General features: G+C 39.0%; 1 long non-coding RNA gene across 1 annotated transcript in view; it reads left to right on the plus strand.

Annotated features, from left to right (window-relative positions):
* LOC141973820 (uncharacterized) overlaps positions 1-16,542 on the plus strand; it is a 55,718-nt gene extending 39,176 nt beyond the window's left edge. The window contains exons 2-3 of the long non-coding RNA XR_012635601.1: positions 4,514-4,631; positions 15,740-16,542. This is a non-coding gene — a long non-coding RNA (uncharacterized LOC141973820). The remainder of the gene's footprint in view (positions 1-4,513; positions 4,632-15,739) is intronic.
* The last annotated feature ends 543 nt before the right edge of the window (positions 16,543-17,085 follow it).

Here is a 17,085-nt window from a genome sequence, read left to right on the forward strand (position 1 = left end):
TAGAGGAGACAAAAAACAATAAGTAGTGTCAGGACGGGGGAATATATTTTACTTGGCTGTGCCAGAAGAAATTATGGTGGGCTGTGATGAGTGGAATATAAAGTAACGTAAGTTGCCTGTTGACAACATGGTTTGAAATTATAAAATGCAAAACCAATATATTTCCTCACAGTGTCAAACAGCTGGGATTTTTTTATACCTAGTAGCAGAGTACCATGTCATTTTTCCGAGCCCCATGATTCTGTAAACATGTTTAGATATATGCTGTTATTTATTTTGTTTGTTTACTTGGTTCAAAGTATTGCATAGATTGTGATGAACTGAGATGCAAATACAATAGTGGTCAGCATTTTGTTGAAAACTGTTATCACAGGTGATTTTTCAGTCTTAACTTTGGTTTTGGTCATTAAGGGGATTGCATTTGATATACTAAGATAGCTAGCAATAGTACCACCCTGATATGAATCATTGCTGAGCTAAAAAACCCTGCAGGAATCTTATTTTTTCATTATATTTAAAATCTAATTATAAAAATAAGTCTTTATGAGGAACCGACAGCAGCCAAGTTCAAATAAGAGCTTTTCAAGTGACAGATGGTAATAAACAAGTCAGACAGTTAGATGATGGTTTATGTGCTAGACATTGTAAGTGTTGTAACTATTGACCCATGTTAATGCGGTTACTCTGGCAAATAAAATGCAGGGAACAAAGCTACCTTGAAGACTCTTATCCTGGCTGCTGCTTAGTAGAATATCTGTCAATCAGCAGGAGGATCTGGTCAGCTGCCAGATCTTAAACTTTTACCACCTTGTCTTTTCCCTCTCAGTCCCTCTTTTACACACTTTGCCATTCCTTTTGCTGTTCTCTCAATATGCCTGTTTATTACCACTTTGATGTTTTTGGTAGGGAACCTGATTCTGACAAGTACAGCTATTAGGGTCAAGAGGAAACCGAGGTGGTAAGGAAGGTATTTATCTCCTCTTTCAAGAAGTGAATGAGTCTTTTGTCTACAAGGCACTCTAAAGGCCTTGTACAGAATGAAGACAAAAGAAAATGAGGTGTAGTGATGGGAAAGGCAGCAGGGATAGTTGTGGGGTTTGTCACCCATATGAGTTGAACCCATCACCCATAATTTTAGCACTGTGGGACAGCTAAATCTGTAATCTGGAAACCTGTGATTCAAGTGAAGAAAAGATATATGGGAATGGCAAATGCATTTGAAAAAAAAACCCAAACAAAACCAAACCACAAAACCCAACAACCAAACAAGATTTGTTTGTGAAATATTTAGCTTCACAAATATTTCAAAAAGAACAAAACTTTCCACCTTTTGTAGTGGTTGCACTGGGATATGCAGTTAAAATGCAGTTGTTACTGAGGTTCTACACACTATTGCTTTCTGCCATGTTGTTTTGTGTTGAATAAAGCTGGCGTGGCTTTGGGGTCATTGCCAGCTATGGGAAGTATGCCTTCACTGGAGGTATGGGCTGTTAGTAAGTGAACCAGCAGGATTACAGCATTTCCTTGGTAATTATGATGGGGTGATTATGATACTCTCTGGCTACATCTCTCTTAGTTAATCTACACTATTTGTGAAACCAGACTGTAGGAATGTCAATTCCCATCTTTCCAGGAGAGAAAGTGAATTCTGTCTCTCAAAGTTGTGATTTATAAACTGGCTGCCTGTGTAGGGTCAGGAAGTTGTAGGGGGTATGATGATGTGCTGAAGACGTGAATGGCATTGCAAGGCAATGTTCTAGATAGCTATCTCAAAAAGCATTGAGCAGATTCAAAACTTGTGCTGCCTGAGGGGTGCCTGAACTATTAATGGGAGAGTGCCCATTGTCAACACAGGCTCAAGGTGGTCATAATGCAGGAGGTACTGCCTGGGTCCTGTAGCATAATTTATGACATTATTTAACATGTCCAGGTATGAGTTTGGATTTCATTTTTCAGTCCTTTGACTTTCTTCAAAATCAGAATAGAATTTTTTTCCTCTGTATTATTGTAATGATACATCCCCCTCACTATTTTTCCCTAGTGTTGATTTCCCTTGCTGCACATGACTTATGTTTTACTTTCTAAAATTATTCCGGTGTTAAATAAAGACGAAGAAACTGAGTCAGTTGCAATCACACAAGATTCAGTGTGAGTTTACACAATCTGCATTTTGGTGATTGAGATCAAACTGGTGATGTGTGTGGTTCTTCCAGTGACATTAGTGGTGCTTATAATTGTTGCTACTGCTTTTTTTGTGAAGTAAAATTAAATTAAATTTAAAAAGTGAACTCTTTAATACATATTGAACTAACAGCATTGGGGTTTGCTGTAACCTAGTCTGTGACAAACTGTTGTATAGAGCATGGTCCTTAGTCACCTTTTTGTCAAACAAGTTTCTTGCATAGATGGGGGAAATCAAACATATAGGTATAATCCACAAAGAAATCCACCTATTTCAAAGTAGCCACCAGCACAGTTACTAGAACCCTCATCTAGCACACTGTGATTGAATACTTAGTTGGGAGGGGATAGCACTTCACATCTGTAGTGGGGATAATGAAATGTAACAAGGATTTGTTGTTAACGTATGGGGAAGCATATTTAGAAGGCTATTTTAGCAAAATATATTTCCTTTCGTAACAGTTTGAGTAAATGTCTGGCTGGGAAAGAACTTGATTTTGTGATCAACCTGTGGGAAGGAAAAAAGTTTTCATCCCACTGCATGTTTAAGTCAGTGTCCGGATACTTTATGTGTCTGTGGTATACTCAGACTGGGGACAAAGTAATGGCAAGATTGCCTGGCTCTCAAATGAGGACCCTCATCACTGTGCTAGTGGTTGCTTTGGACTAAATGAGATCTTTGTGGACATGAAGTATAATTTCAATTTTCCCTGAAAAAAGTACAATTATTTCATCATATATTGATATTATATATAATATATATTAAAATATATTTTAATATATATAAATAATATATATATGTTTCTGAAAGATACTGATGTGTCCCAAGGGATGGAAAGCAACTTCATGCTTAGAGACAAGCTTATTTCTCTGTTATTTTCCTTTGTTTGCCTCCTATATTCAGGTAGCTTTGGGCAGAATGAGTGAGCAAGGGGATGCTCACACTGAGGTCAGCACTTTCACTCCACCTGAGAAAACTGTAGCCAAAAAGAGAGGAGGAAGATGCATTACCGGATGTCAAATCTAGTGAAATACTGAGGAAATTAGTAGGTTAGAGGAACAAGGACACACGGTGTCCTGCATCTGTTAAGAAGGAAAGAGGACAGGTAGGTGAGTAGAAAATAAGGGCGATTGCTTCTAATGGAAGGTTGTATACAACACTGTTAAGTCTGGCAGAGCTGTTAAGTGTCTGCTGCCCAGTCTCCATTGCAGCAAAACACACAACTCGCTCGCACACACAGCAATAAAAGGTGTGTATCTGGCACACTGATTCTCTCAGCTTTCCGTTCTTCCTCTTCTTTCCATGTTGATATTGTTAGTCTTGTGTATGCATTAACTATGTTAAAGTCCCAGATTTTGCCCATCCAGCTGTTTATCCATTCTGCTGAGCCTCATGGATAGAGCACATGTTCTTCTCAGACCAAACCACTCAAAGACAAAGCTGGTTTATGGTTTCCTGTAGTGTCACATAAGGTTACATGGAAGACCAAGTACAAAGGATGTACTTGAAAGAACAGGTTTGTCTTCATTCACTACATCAAATCTGCTGTTATACTTACCCGGGCTTTGTACATATGACTTAGTTACCTCTGAACCAGACAACCTGGATGTACTTTAGTCTTTCCTAAACTCATTCACCTATAGCAAGGTTCCTTGTGCTTCGTGCCCTCAGTTTCTTATTTACCATTAGACCTGTTTATACCCTGCTGCTAGCTCAAGTACCAGATTTCCTAATATTCTTTATTGCTAAGTTCAGCTAGGACTGGCTTTATTTGCCTCCCTACAATATTGCCAGTGATCATGTGTCAGCTGGCAATTAGAATTTAGAAGCTGACAGGATAAGGATTGATGCAGGCAGAGGCTAATTGGTCTTTATGGGAAACATGGTACTTTCTGGGACCTGTGACTTCACTGGGTCCTGCAGACAAAAGGAAGTACCATTTTTACCACTGAGAGTCTGCAGCAGGCAGACTTGTCAGACCATCTAAATAGTGACTGGAGGATTATAGTGGAAGGCCTGTTTGTGCCATGTGAGCTATTATGCCAACAACAGTTGCCTTTATTGGTATAGTGCCAGGGAAGATTGGCAGTGTGGAGGACTTTTTGCTGAAAACAAGCCTGAACTATTAAGCCAATGTTTTATTGCTCACATTTTCAAAGAGTTGCAGAGTGCTTGGAGTCTAGCCAAAGAAATATGTTCATTAAATCAATCAATGGACAATATTTTAGTATTATAATATGCTACATTTCCCTGGCAAACTGCAAAAAATATAGGACTCACAACTCTTCTGAAAACACGCTCTTAAAAAGGGCTTTCTTTTCTTGGCTACAGAGTGCAGAGAAACCAGAAGAGAGCTAGTCAAAGGGAGAGACAAGACCTGAGGATCTGCACTCTTATTTTGCATTTGTCCCTGGTGAATAAACCCAGTAGATGTGGCTACAAACAGGAGGTAAGTTAGTTTTTCTCTTCTCCAGCTAGGACAGCTGGAGGAAAGATCTTAAGGAACTTTATTGGGTTCAGAAGGAATCACATATACCCTTCAGATATGTACCTGCCTAAGCAACTAATCACCAGCCTAAAATATGGTGAGATTTCCATTTGTATGGTGCAGTTTTGCTTCCTGTGTGGGACTATACTTGCTTCTTGCCATTTGAAAATCATCATCCTAGTATTTAAAAGCTTGGGTGTAGATTTAGACATCAACATATAAGTATTCATTGTTGAAATATTTAGTTGTGATTTGGTGCTTGGAAATCAATCAAAACTGTTGGAGATAATGAAACAAATGCAAGCAAAGTGCTCTGGATTGATTTGGCTCAGTTCAGTTTCAGCTGACCAGCTTTTTTGCTAATCTTCTATTTCATTTAGGTGACATGCGCCTATTATACAAAATTGGCTTAGACTTGTTCAGAATCAGGGAAAGGAGGTGAAAGTTATTGGAAGTTTACATGGAACTGGCAAGCAGAGTGAAAGAGGAACAGAATTTAACTACCAGGTAGTAAATGGTGTTAGACAGAAAAAATTGCATTGAAATGAAGCAGCTTCCCTTGAGACAAAAGATAGTGAGCTAGCCTGAAAACAAATTCAGTACCTCAAGCTGTGGTATCTTTATTTTCCTTTTGCCTTAGGAAACTGGTAAGGATAAGCACTGCTTGCCAAATAGCAGTTTGTTACCTGTCAGCAGCACCTGGATGTTACAAAACCAAAATCCAGTTTTTGCATATTCTCAGTACTGGCCAGATATAAGAGAGGAAACATCAGATGTTGCTTATCAAACAAAGACATAGTTTTCATGCTCAGCACCTCAAAGAAAATTTAGGTTTCCAGTTCTTAGGACTGAGAAAAGGACTTTTGTTCCTTTGAAGTAATAGCAGGCGATGTGAAATGAATTTTAATCAGGACCTGCCAATATCTATCAGTGCACAGCATTTCATATCACAGATAGTAGGAGTATGGAGAAAATCACAGAGTGGAGAAAGTAAAATCTGGAGGCAAAGCACAGAGTTTTCAGTATCCAGGTCAGATAAGGGCACTGAATGTCTTTTGAATATCAGCAGTGCCTTCCAGCAAAGGATAAAAAGCACAGGACAATTCCTTTTATACCTATCCCTAATATGATCCTGGTTTCTGAAGGATTTTAAAAAAATTTGTCATTAAAACTCAAATGGAATGAATATGTTTACAAAAGAAATACAAATTTTAGCAAAACAGATAGAACCATGGTCTGTAATATAGCTGCAAATATTCAGTGTTTCCTGGTAAAACTACTTGATGCAATAATGGAAAATATGATGGAGTATTTAAACTAGAAATACAGAAACCAGTTGCACGAATCAATAGCTGCCAATGTTGAAGCAGTTAAAATCAGGCTAAATAATAGGAGAGATGAATTTCTCTTGTTTTGCTCACATTCTGGGAGGTGTTTTGCCTTAGTGTTCATTTTCTGTAACACAAAGCTCTGATGAATCTGGTAGAAAGACATGATTATTTTTAAAGGCAAATAGATGAAATAAGAATGACTTTAAGATTACACCCATAGCTCTTCTGCATGTGGCACAAAACTGGGGCATGAATCTCAGTTACAGATATCAAGACTCTTAATATGCTTCTAACACAATTTTGGGGAAAATAAATAATCAATACTCGATAAAAAGGGAGGATGACAGACAAGATAAATCAGTTAAAATGGGACAGAGATTTTATTATTTAATCTCCAGTCCACTGGGATCAAAATCTCTTACTTCATCTTTCCTGAAGTTAGGCCAGGCTCTCTGTTTATTTAACTCCAGGCTTCAAGATATAAACCAGTCTTCCTAAGATATTATGGGGATATCTTGTCTAAGTGTTTTTCACTATCATTTCTCTGAAGCATCTCTCCTGGTCACCAGATTAGCTGTAACTTCAGTCTCACCCAGTGGACTTCTGTGTTCCCAAATTCTTCCAGGGGTCCCAGGGATATTTCTGTTTAGCAGTCACTGGTAAAAACAGTCGTTGCAGGCTTCATAGTGCTGACCACCATAGTGAGGAAAATAATAGTGAAAACAAAGGAAGCAGAATTAGGTGGATGGGTGGAAGGAAAACACTTTAAATAACGTCTAATGGGAAGAAACACAAGGTATTATGTGCCAAAGAGAAGGATTTTGCTCTTTTCGGATGCCAATGCACACTCTCACTGAAACAGAGAAAATGTGCGTTGCCCACAGAACAACGAATACTTACAGACGTGTATTTCTACATATGTAAAGTCATGGGGAGTGTGGACCCACGTGTCACAGCACCGAGGCACGGCTGGAGCTGGAGTGAGATGGCAAATGCTCTTGTCACTTCCAGTCGTTGAATTTTTGTTTTGACATCACCCTCAGATTAGGCTTTCTTTACTGCCTTTTGCTCTTTTATCCCTCTTTTGTGTCATCTCTCTTGTCACTCTCACTACAGAAAAAAAAGGTAAAAGCTAGATCAGTGGCTATAGCTCTTCTTAATGTGCTGCAGGGACAGAGATGTGTCTAGATCAAGAGTCTCATGCTTGCAGCTAAATGCACAGAGAGCTAAAATGAGTGTACACAACACCCGCAATCATGCACTTAGAGAAACTAGTAGAAAAAGACTCAGAGCTGAAAACAAACATCACTAAGGGCTGAACACAATTTACCCCAGGCTTGTGTTCCTATCTGGGGAAAAAAGTACTAGAAAAAGGGCCATTGTCCTTGAACCTTCACACAACACATCAGGATTTTCTATGTCCTGTAAAGATCTGTTTGTTTGTTGGTGGTGTGTATTGGTTTGGGTTTTTTTTTTTCTTTTTCTGAAAGAACACAGAGATATTTTACAGGTTTCTTATCAGGCAGTGTTAAATGCAAAATGGGTGTTTACCATCCAATTTGAAATGAAACAAGACACTCACAGGACATCATATCCTTATCATATGCTTCAAAGCCCCTTATGGTAAAAGACAAAGGAAAATTTATCCTTCAGAAATGAAACAATACTCGAATTGGCTTGGAAAATGACAATTTCTTACCTGCCTACAGACTCCTTCTCAAATACTGTAATAACCATCACATTCCCCAGAAGTTCCCATTGCAACTCTTGCTGAATACAGCAAATCTAAGATGCAGGCATGGCTAGGGTACTGTAATGTGTTTGAAGGAAAGCTGAAAAATAGCCTATATTACTGTACATAGTTTATAAGCACCAAGGCTATCTCTTGAATCAGCCAAGGAAAAGGCATGCTTTCGCAAAAGAAGTAAGGAACTGGGCAGATATACTCCTAGCTGATGGATGCACATCATACTGACTATAAAAATCTTGTGAAATTTATCATGCTTGTGTTCAAATGAACTGTGCAACTTTAACATCCTAAATTACTCTTCTCACAGTGCCAATCCTATCCTGCTTTCTGGACCAGTAACCAACCAGAAAAACTACTGAAACAAAACATAGCAGAAATCCCTCTTTAAACATCTGTTTAGCTGTCCATGTATCTAATCTTGGTATTTTTACAGTGATCATCTCCTTATATCTTCTGAGGGCTAGAGACTAAGAGGATTTGAGGCAGTGTCAGATGATGATATCAGGAGTGAATAGCAGATATTCCTGCTTCCTAAAGTGCTACAAAAGCATTCTGGAATTTCTTACTATGGTTGTTCTGCTTTCTCCCCACACTATAACTGTAAAAGCCTACATTGCAAACCACATCCAGTTTGTTCAAGTGCAGAGGAGAGCATAGCTGACAGATTGTGATGAGATCTCTGATTTCACAGAGGTGGTGATTATGACCATACTTTGTTGATTTATTATTACATCATAATAAAGTAATACAACACATTACATCCTAGGACAACCTCTTGATGCATTCTGACTGGGAGGGATTTCCGAACTTTTTTTTTGTGTTTTGTAGACAAAGAGGGCCTTAGATCAAATTAAGGATGAGGGGTAAAAAGAAACATTCTGATTTTATTTATATAAACTTGCCAAACTTAACGACAGAGTTCAAGTCTGAATAAGGTAAAAACATGAAAAAAGAACCCTTTATATCTTTGCAGCTGGTTCTAATATTTTTCAAGTATTTTTCTGCTGTGTTCCAGTCTTTCTTCCTTGTCTGAAAGGTGATGGTGAATCAAAATGTGTTTTGCTTCACTGATATTTCTCACTAGTTTTCCATTAGAAAGGCTAGTGCATGTGTTAGTGATTTTATTATCGACTGAAATTAAATTGTGTTTGATTTTAATATAAGTACAGAATTAAGAGATATTTTAGTAAAAATAATTTATTTTACATTTATTGTATTTTGAATCTAGCAACCGACGGCTACTCTGAAATCCCCTGTACAGCCCTGTACCAAGGCTGAAGGGATTGGTCGTAATTATTTAGTAGGAATGGTTAGAACCTAGGTAACAAAACACAAGACCGTTTATAAACTGATTTATAATACATACATAGGACTAGAAGAATGCAAGTAGTTGTTGAGGTCCAGGATTAATGGGAACTGAGGGAATTAACCATAACAGCTTGCAAGTACCTGCCAAGAAAGCTGTGTCCTTAAGCAAAAGGTAATTCCGGCAGGGGGAGATCGCGACCACCGACTCATGGACCACCTACTCACATTACACCCCAGACCCGTTTCTAGACATTTCTAACCTTTACTGCACAGAATCGGAAATAGGAGGGGAATATGTTAATGATTTCTTGGAAGTTGTATGTTTATGTATGATTACTTAATGAATATGTATGAGTAAATTCTATATAAGGTGTGTGATTCTGGTGCCTGGCACGTGTTGTTGGTGAGAGCACTCCCCTACACGTCCGGCCATCCATAAAGAAGTGTCTGCTTATCTGCATCAAATTGGTGTCAATAAGTTATTTTTATCCCGGATTTCGGTGACACATGTAGAGGCTAACTGATGCCTTCAGGATCAATACAATCAAAGCTCTGGCTTTGTGTTTCTGGGAGACAAGCTTGTCTAATGGCACAGCTCTGTTGCACTGGTGTTGCCATTGCTTTCCAGGAGCAAGACTTTTTGTGTAGTCTCCTCCAAAGACAGGTGAGATGGGCCATTTCCTCACTGAAAAGATGGAAATAGATGGGAAAATTATTCTGTTTACCAGGGAAAGAGGATTGCATCTATGTTTCTCATTCAACTAGGAAGCTCACTAGAAGTCTGGGTTTCCACTGCTGAGGTCCATGCTGCAATAACATGGATAAAACCTGCCCCAAAATCTGAACTTTGCTTGAAAATTTGACATAACATTTATAGTTTTAGACATACAAAAAAATCATTATCTTCCTCCTATTCCTAGGCCATTAATTCTCCATTTCAACATTTCAGCATTTCTCAGCACATGAAGAAATCTTTGATGTTTTCTTCAGTATTGCTTCACCCAAATCTAATATAAGAATGCAACCTCTTCACGCATCCCCAGCCCACAGACTTTTCTGTGTCTGAACAGCTTTTTCACAGACTTCCCTTCTGAGCTGCCCTCTCACTGTCACAAATCCACCCAGCACCCCTGACTACTTATTAAGCTCTGAGAATGTGTTCACCAACATAAAGGTATCAACTGAAGGCAGAGGCTGCTCTAGAGAACTTAATTGAAAATGTGTGAGAGAAGGATGTAGCACTGTGAAACTGAGGGAAAAGATTAGCTTTCATACACCCGTGCAAATATGTGTGCATATAGCATGATTTTACTTCCTGCCTGTACGTTTTCCTCTATATTTTCATAGTGTCTTCAGTGGCAGCCATAGGTGTAAGGCACACAGTTGTCTACATCAGTGCATGTAGAACTCAGGTTCTTATTTTTAAAAGTACAAAAATCTATATTTTTGTCATGACTGGATTTGACAGATGGGAGGTTTGTTCCCATATGAACACAAAGGAGATTTCTTTTTTATGGAGAAAACAAGAAAGTTCTTTTAAAAAAATTTCTTACCGCCCATCCCCAAAATATGCTTGTTTTCAGTAGATATTTATGTTAACCACCGTTTTTCAGCAGTGTGGTGACTGACAATTTGCTTTTCAACCCAATGGATAATTTGTTTTTTAATTAAAAAAACCCAGCAAAAATCTGCTTGCTGAGTTCCCGGCAGTGTGGCTTCATCCTTAGTATTTAAATGAGTGTATTAAGAAAGTGTGCATACTCTATTAGCCAGCCTTCCATTTCCAGGTCCTCCCGTCACTGTAAGTCCTCATTTGAGTCCTCAGGCATTCTTTTGTCCATGAGCTCTCTTTCTGCATTTATGCAAGAAAAATGTAAAATGTATAATGAAATAAATTGGAAGCTGTTTGTGGAATTCATAAGCCTCTGGTAATACCGTTAAGGACATGCCTGTACAGTGTACATACATACTTGAACAGCCAGTGACAAAGATAAAATAAGAAAAGATATTATGAAGATATGCATTCTGAAAGCGCATGGGTACAATAGCAATATAGGGGCATTTCTTTATATTGAGCTTCAGGGGATGCTCAATGGGTAGAATCAGACTCATCATGTAGTAACAATTGATAAGGAGCCAGCAGAGCCTGGGTAATGAAATATTCTCTTTTAAGATGAGCAGTGGACTCTCCCGAGGCTTTTTATTCTTTGCTGAGTTAAGTTTTCAAGACAGTGTTTGCTAAATGTGGCTGGACCTGCTCACTCTCTGTCATCAGAGTGTAGGTGAGAGCTCAAGGATCTCCACTTCCACAGTTACAAAGCTGCACATAAAAAAGTATTCTATGCCCTAGTACCAATTCTGACATAAGGCAACATTATTCTCACCTTCTAAATAACCTAACGGTGACTGGGACAGCTGAATAATGTTGACTGGAGACAGACAGGGAAGTCCAGTGTGACAGCTGTTTCCAGGACCTCAGATTCTGTTTCTGGTATTGATGGGTTTGGATAGACACAGGACCTTACAGGCACTCTTACTTCACTTTTGGGTGCGGGGAGGGCTGGATGGGGTAGATTTCATCCTGAAAGCCTGCAGCTTCAGAAAGTGTACTCCACAAATTGGGCTATTTAACCAAACAAGATGTCTAATAAAGGTTATATAACTCTCAGAAACTTGGAGGGCTTCCTTGGATGAGGCAAGGGCCCCTTGCTAGGAGGGAGAGATCAGGGAAGGTGACACATCACTGCTATTTGCTTCCTACCTCATGTGCCAAAACAAATCTGACCCCAAAACACTTGCATTTCTTTGCACATTCATTCCCTTATGATCACCTGGAGAGTGAGCTGAAAGTAAAGTTGTAACGAGAGTAGACAAGCATCAACACTTGTGAATTTCTGATTCTTCATAAGGTGAATGCACATTTGTGTAGCAAATTATATCGACTGTGCTTACTTTCCTGTATAATTGAGTATTAGTGGTGACTTTAATGCTTAAGGTCTGACTTGTGATTTCATGGTTTCCACAAACCTATAATTTCTAACAGTATACAAGCTGAACATATTATTGCAAATGATGTATTCATTGTCTGTAGTTCATCTTCTTGCTTTCATGCTGTTAACAGCATGCAGATGGATTGAAGCACATTTTTTAATCTGTTATTTAAAATTGTTCAAGACCTTTGTTCATTTAAGGAGAAAATACAACAGAATTATTAAAAAGATTGTCAGAAAATATTTTTGATATGTATGATGTGTGATTGGTTACCTTTCTTATACAATGCTGTTTCTGTTTCATGGTTTTATGACTGTAACTTTTCTAAGCAAGAGGATAGAAGTCAGAAATTTCAATATGGCCATGGGAATATTTTTTAATAAAAGACCTCACATTAACACTTGCACTGTGACAGAGTAATGAAGGAAATGGTTTTCATATTTTACCAAAGTATGACTGATACCTGTGTACTGCAACAAATTATCTCTTTCTCTAGAATTATATTCTTCTACAGACTTTGTTCTTTAAAACTTGGTGGTGCAAAGCCTTTCACATAGATGTGCAACATTGTTCCGTTAATGAGCTCGTTTGTGTATGTGTGTATTCCTTTACGTAAAGGAGATGGGGTTTTTGTTGGGTTTTTTTCTGACTTTATGTAAAAAACAAATTGTTTGGTGCAATGGTTTACATGTGCCTTGAGGATATCACAGTTATACATCTTTTCATAGAGGCAGAAGAATAAAAATATTCATTAGACTGGGTGTAGTTGTAATTTCCCACTAAAAAAAACCCCCAAACAAACCACATCTCATCACCTTTTATACAGTCATTATAAGTTACAATCACTCTCGCATTCTTATTGTTTGCTGTAAATTCTGTTTTGGTAGTGACTTGAATACATCATAAATATCTGTATGCATTTTTTACACACCTGTTAATAGTCACAGAAAAAACTTCAGATTCTTTACAAAATGCATGTATTGATCCATGCTTGCATAGATAAAAAGACTGATACTGAGAAGCCCCTAGGCAGAGGTGAACATCAAGAACAAATGAAATGACCCAGTAAAACATCAGCATGAAAAGTATGCTACATAGTAGAAACTTTGAACTGAATGTATTCAGAAACAGCATTATAATCCTGATTCTGGATTCTTCGGGTTCTGCATGTGTCAGAGAAGAAAAGTAACATAACTTTTAATATGTCCCATTTGTCACGTTTACCTCTGAGGTGCATTGCAAAAATACACAGCATCCTAACTGCACCATAAAAAAAAGGAATTATTTACGAAAGGGAAAGCTAGACCCTATGGACTATGAACCATTCACATACTAACTATAAACTAAATCAAATTAATCTGACAATTCCAAAGGGAGCTATATAGTTTAACCAAAGTAGGGGAAGAAAAGAAGCCCACAACAGTCTGATAGAAAATACGCAGCACCAAGTTAAGCAAATGGTTTGCTACTGAGTTAAGTTTCTAATTTCTGTGGCATTGAGTGTAGTAATTAGACATAAAATTTATTATTTATATTTTGCCAGTCTGAGTATAAATTGGTATCTTGATGTGTTTCACTGTTTTTGACAGCTCACTCAAAACATTCTTAACTGACTTTATTCTATTCTAAAATAAGATAGAACTGGCACCAGATTTTTACTAGAATCAAAATAATCAGATAGCCCTGTATCCAAAGAGGTAAGGGCTTTTTTGCTTTTGCTTTGATATGAAATTACTTTCCCTTCCCCAATTATTTCTACTGGGAGAATATTCTTTACTTGTCTACTGTGATTTATAGCCATGTAATTTTACCAGCCTCTGAGGAGTTGTGCCTGACTCACACCAGTGACAGAGGGCAACTAACAGCTCTGTTTTCATTTTGATTCTTTGTTACCTTCAGCATTAAACATGGGGGAAGCAAGGGCCATTTATCCCAGCTAAACTTTTTTGCTTTCACTATCATTTACGGACTGTAGCCTAATGACTCTGGCACATCCCCAGGCCAGTGAGACAGGAGGCATGGTGCACCTATGTCACTCATGTATAGAGGGGCAGTGGTGGCAGGCAGCAGATTTCTGCCAGTTTCTGCTCAGCTGCTCTCCTGTGAATGGCATAAAACTCCTCCAGCAAAGGAGAAAGGAACCAGAGCAGAAGGGGTTGGTGTGGGGTACTTTAGAGGAGGGAGAAGCAGCATTTGCTCTTCCATGTCCCGCAGAACAAGCCACGACTGGCAGAGAGTTATGTATCCCTCCAGAAACTAGAGTCTGAATAACTGTCCAACCTTGGTCATAATTGCTGGCTGTTGAGTCTGAGTTCTAAAATTTTTTCTCATTTATATTATAATTTAAATACAAACCTTCTCCGGCAATATGTTGTATCAGGACTGTATTCTAGGTTTCATATTTTGCCAGTAGTAGCTTTAGCCAAAATTTGCAGAAAATTACCATCCTTCACCTGGGATCAGATAAATATCTGCTGTACTTACTGTTGTAGCTTCACAGAAATCACAGCCTGGCTGAGGTCAGAAGGGACCTCTGGAGGTCAGCTGGCCCAATCCCCCTGCTCAAGCAGATATTGAACCTCAAACAGGGTCCCATGCCATAGAAACCAAAATCCTGTTGCTGACACCAGCTCCACAACCAACCACTGACACGCATTATCAGTGACCTTTTTTTATGCTAGCAGGGCTGAAGAGAACATCACCTGGGTCCCTATGCCCCTGGCTGTCACTCCCAGAGCTCTGTAGTCTCCTTTGATACTCTCCAGGTTGCCCCAGCAGTATCACCGATGCCCACATGTAAGGACAGCAGGGGGGTATAGTCAGAGGGTCAGACAAGCCTTGGCAGTCTCCCAACAACATCCCATACCTGGGCCCCCAGCAAGCAGCAAACTTCTTTAGACAACAGGTCAGGTCAGCAGGTGGGTGCCTCTGTCCCCTGCCACAGGGAGTCGTGCGCTACTGTCACTCGCTGCTTCCTCATGGTGGTCTTGCATGGTTCAGGGCCAGTTGGCCCAGATGGTTCTCTTGAAAGCACGACCAGTTTCCTAAGCCTTGAGGGCAATGAACCTATGTTGTATCTTCTGTCCTCCAACACCTGCTGGGCAATATGCCCTGTGGCACGTCACCACCATACCCAAGAACATTTAGGCTGGTCTGAACTCAGAGGAGGACCCCTTCTTTGCACTCTTCTGCCCAAACTGCTGCCCTTGGATCTGTGCTCTGGGGGTGCCTCTTATTAAGGCTTCTCCATAGCACCATCTAAAAGGGTGCTTGACACTCCCTCATTGTGGACAGCCTGCAACAAAGGCTCCCAGCACCCTCAGTCAAGGGCAGCTGGCCAAGGTTTAAGGCTCCATTCCCTGTATCTGCTGGCCCAGACAGAGAACTGTCTCGTTAAGTGGGCATTCTTATTTGTTTGGGGCTTTTAAATCTCATTAAGGGTAAAAGTTCTTCAAATTGTAATAATGTTAGAGATGAAATCTCTGTGTTACTGATCAATCTCCTTCCTGAAACCCTTAGGAGACTAATTGTTGTTCATTGCTCTGTATATGTTCTTCCATGTGTTCACCTCAGATGGGCAATTGATCTAATTTGATGTCCAAGGCAGACATAACTTCTTGTGGCCTGGCAGATATTAATGTTTTGCAGTAGCATGATTACAGATCCTTCCTTTATGCATTGCATTTCAGCTCCAGGGGAAGGCAGACAGATCCTGCTGCCCAGCTCAAGGCAAAGAGTGATCTGTGCAACCACTGACATCCGGCGCTTTGTCTGCAGGAAGGAGGAAACTGTGCCGCTTTTCATTGCTGCTACTCTTTCGTTTTGAGAAAAAAGGGTTTGGACCTTTTCATAAACATTGTATTTAAAAAACTGGTACTTTTGATGAAGCCTTGGTTTTGACTGTACAAGGTTTACATCAGCTTTTAAGCTTCCAAGGGCTATTTATGATGAATCCCAGTCAAGGACTTATGTTAAGGAATTCTGGTGCTTGATTTTTCTAAAGACTGCTCAGATTAGGTAAAATATTTAAATAAAACTTCACAGATGTTGCTTTCCAAAAATGAAAACTAGTCCTCTATTTGTAGAAGCATCAATTATAACTAATTTTGTATATTAACCACTGTGTAAAAACATTTGCTTCTTTTGCTTCAAAGTATTTCTCTTCCACAGACCAAATTTCCCCCACAATGCTGCTACAGGTAATGTTCATATCTTTTTTGTTTAATCACTGCTTTAAGCATGGCAACTGCATTGGACAGAAACCAAATGTTCTTTGAAACTGATTAAAGTTTAATTGTAGAGGGAAGAATAGAATTAATAAATGCCCAGCTGTGTTTCTTGATCTCTTTTCTGGTTTGTAGTTAGTAGAAGATAAAAAGAGGCAATCACTCTTTAACCATGTAATTAATTTAAATATTGGAATAACTTAGCATTCATGAATACAAGTCCGTTTTATCTCTTCATTTTGTATCTTTGTTTATCTTACCATAGAACGTGCAAAGTCTGTTGATTTCATCTATGTGCAGGCCTGTGCTTGCAAAGGAAAGGAAATAATTTTAGTTTTGCTGTTAGTAAAATAAATATACTGAAATTTGTATGCTTGCCTTTGCTTTTGTGGACAAAGACATTTTGATTTTTAAGGAAAATGTCAGTGGTTAATGATAACCAACTGGTTTGATTTACACTAGTGATGATGTCTTCATTAGTCAGAACAAATGATTAATCTCTCCTTGCCACAGCAGTTGTTGTGCTTTCTCAACCAGCCATTTTAATTTTCAGGTTGACAAGCAGTCAGAAAGAATCCATTATGGATGATCAAAGCTCATGTCTCTAAAACGATAAGTGAAACTGTCTGAAGTCTGTGGAAAGTTATTTGTGCTGTAATCTGTTTTGGTTTTGGTGCCGCCTGCTTTGCACTCTGCATGCTGACACCTGTCTCATTCTTTCCTGAGCTGGCGAATTTTACCTCTTTACCCACTTTGTTAAGGTAAAGTGGAGAGCCAGGTGGAAGCCCATCCTATAAAACTAGAGTGGG

Source organism: Athene noctua, chromosome Z, assembly GCF_965140245.1.
Source record: "Athene noctua chromosome Z, bAthNoc1.hap1.1, whole genome shotgun sequence".
In the NCBI taxonomy this organism is placed as follows: domain Eukaryota; kingdom Metazoa; phylum Chordata; class Aves; order Strigiformes; family Strigidae; genus Athene; species Athene noctua.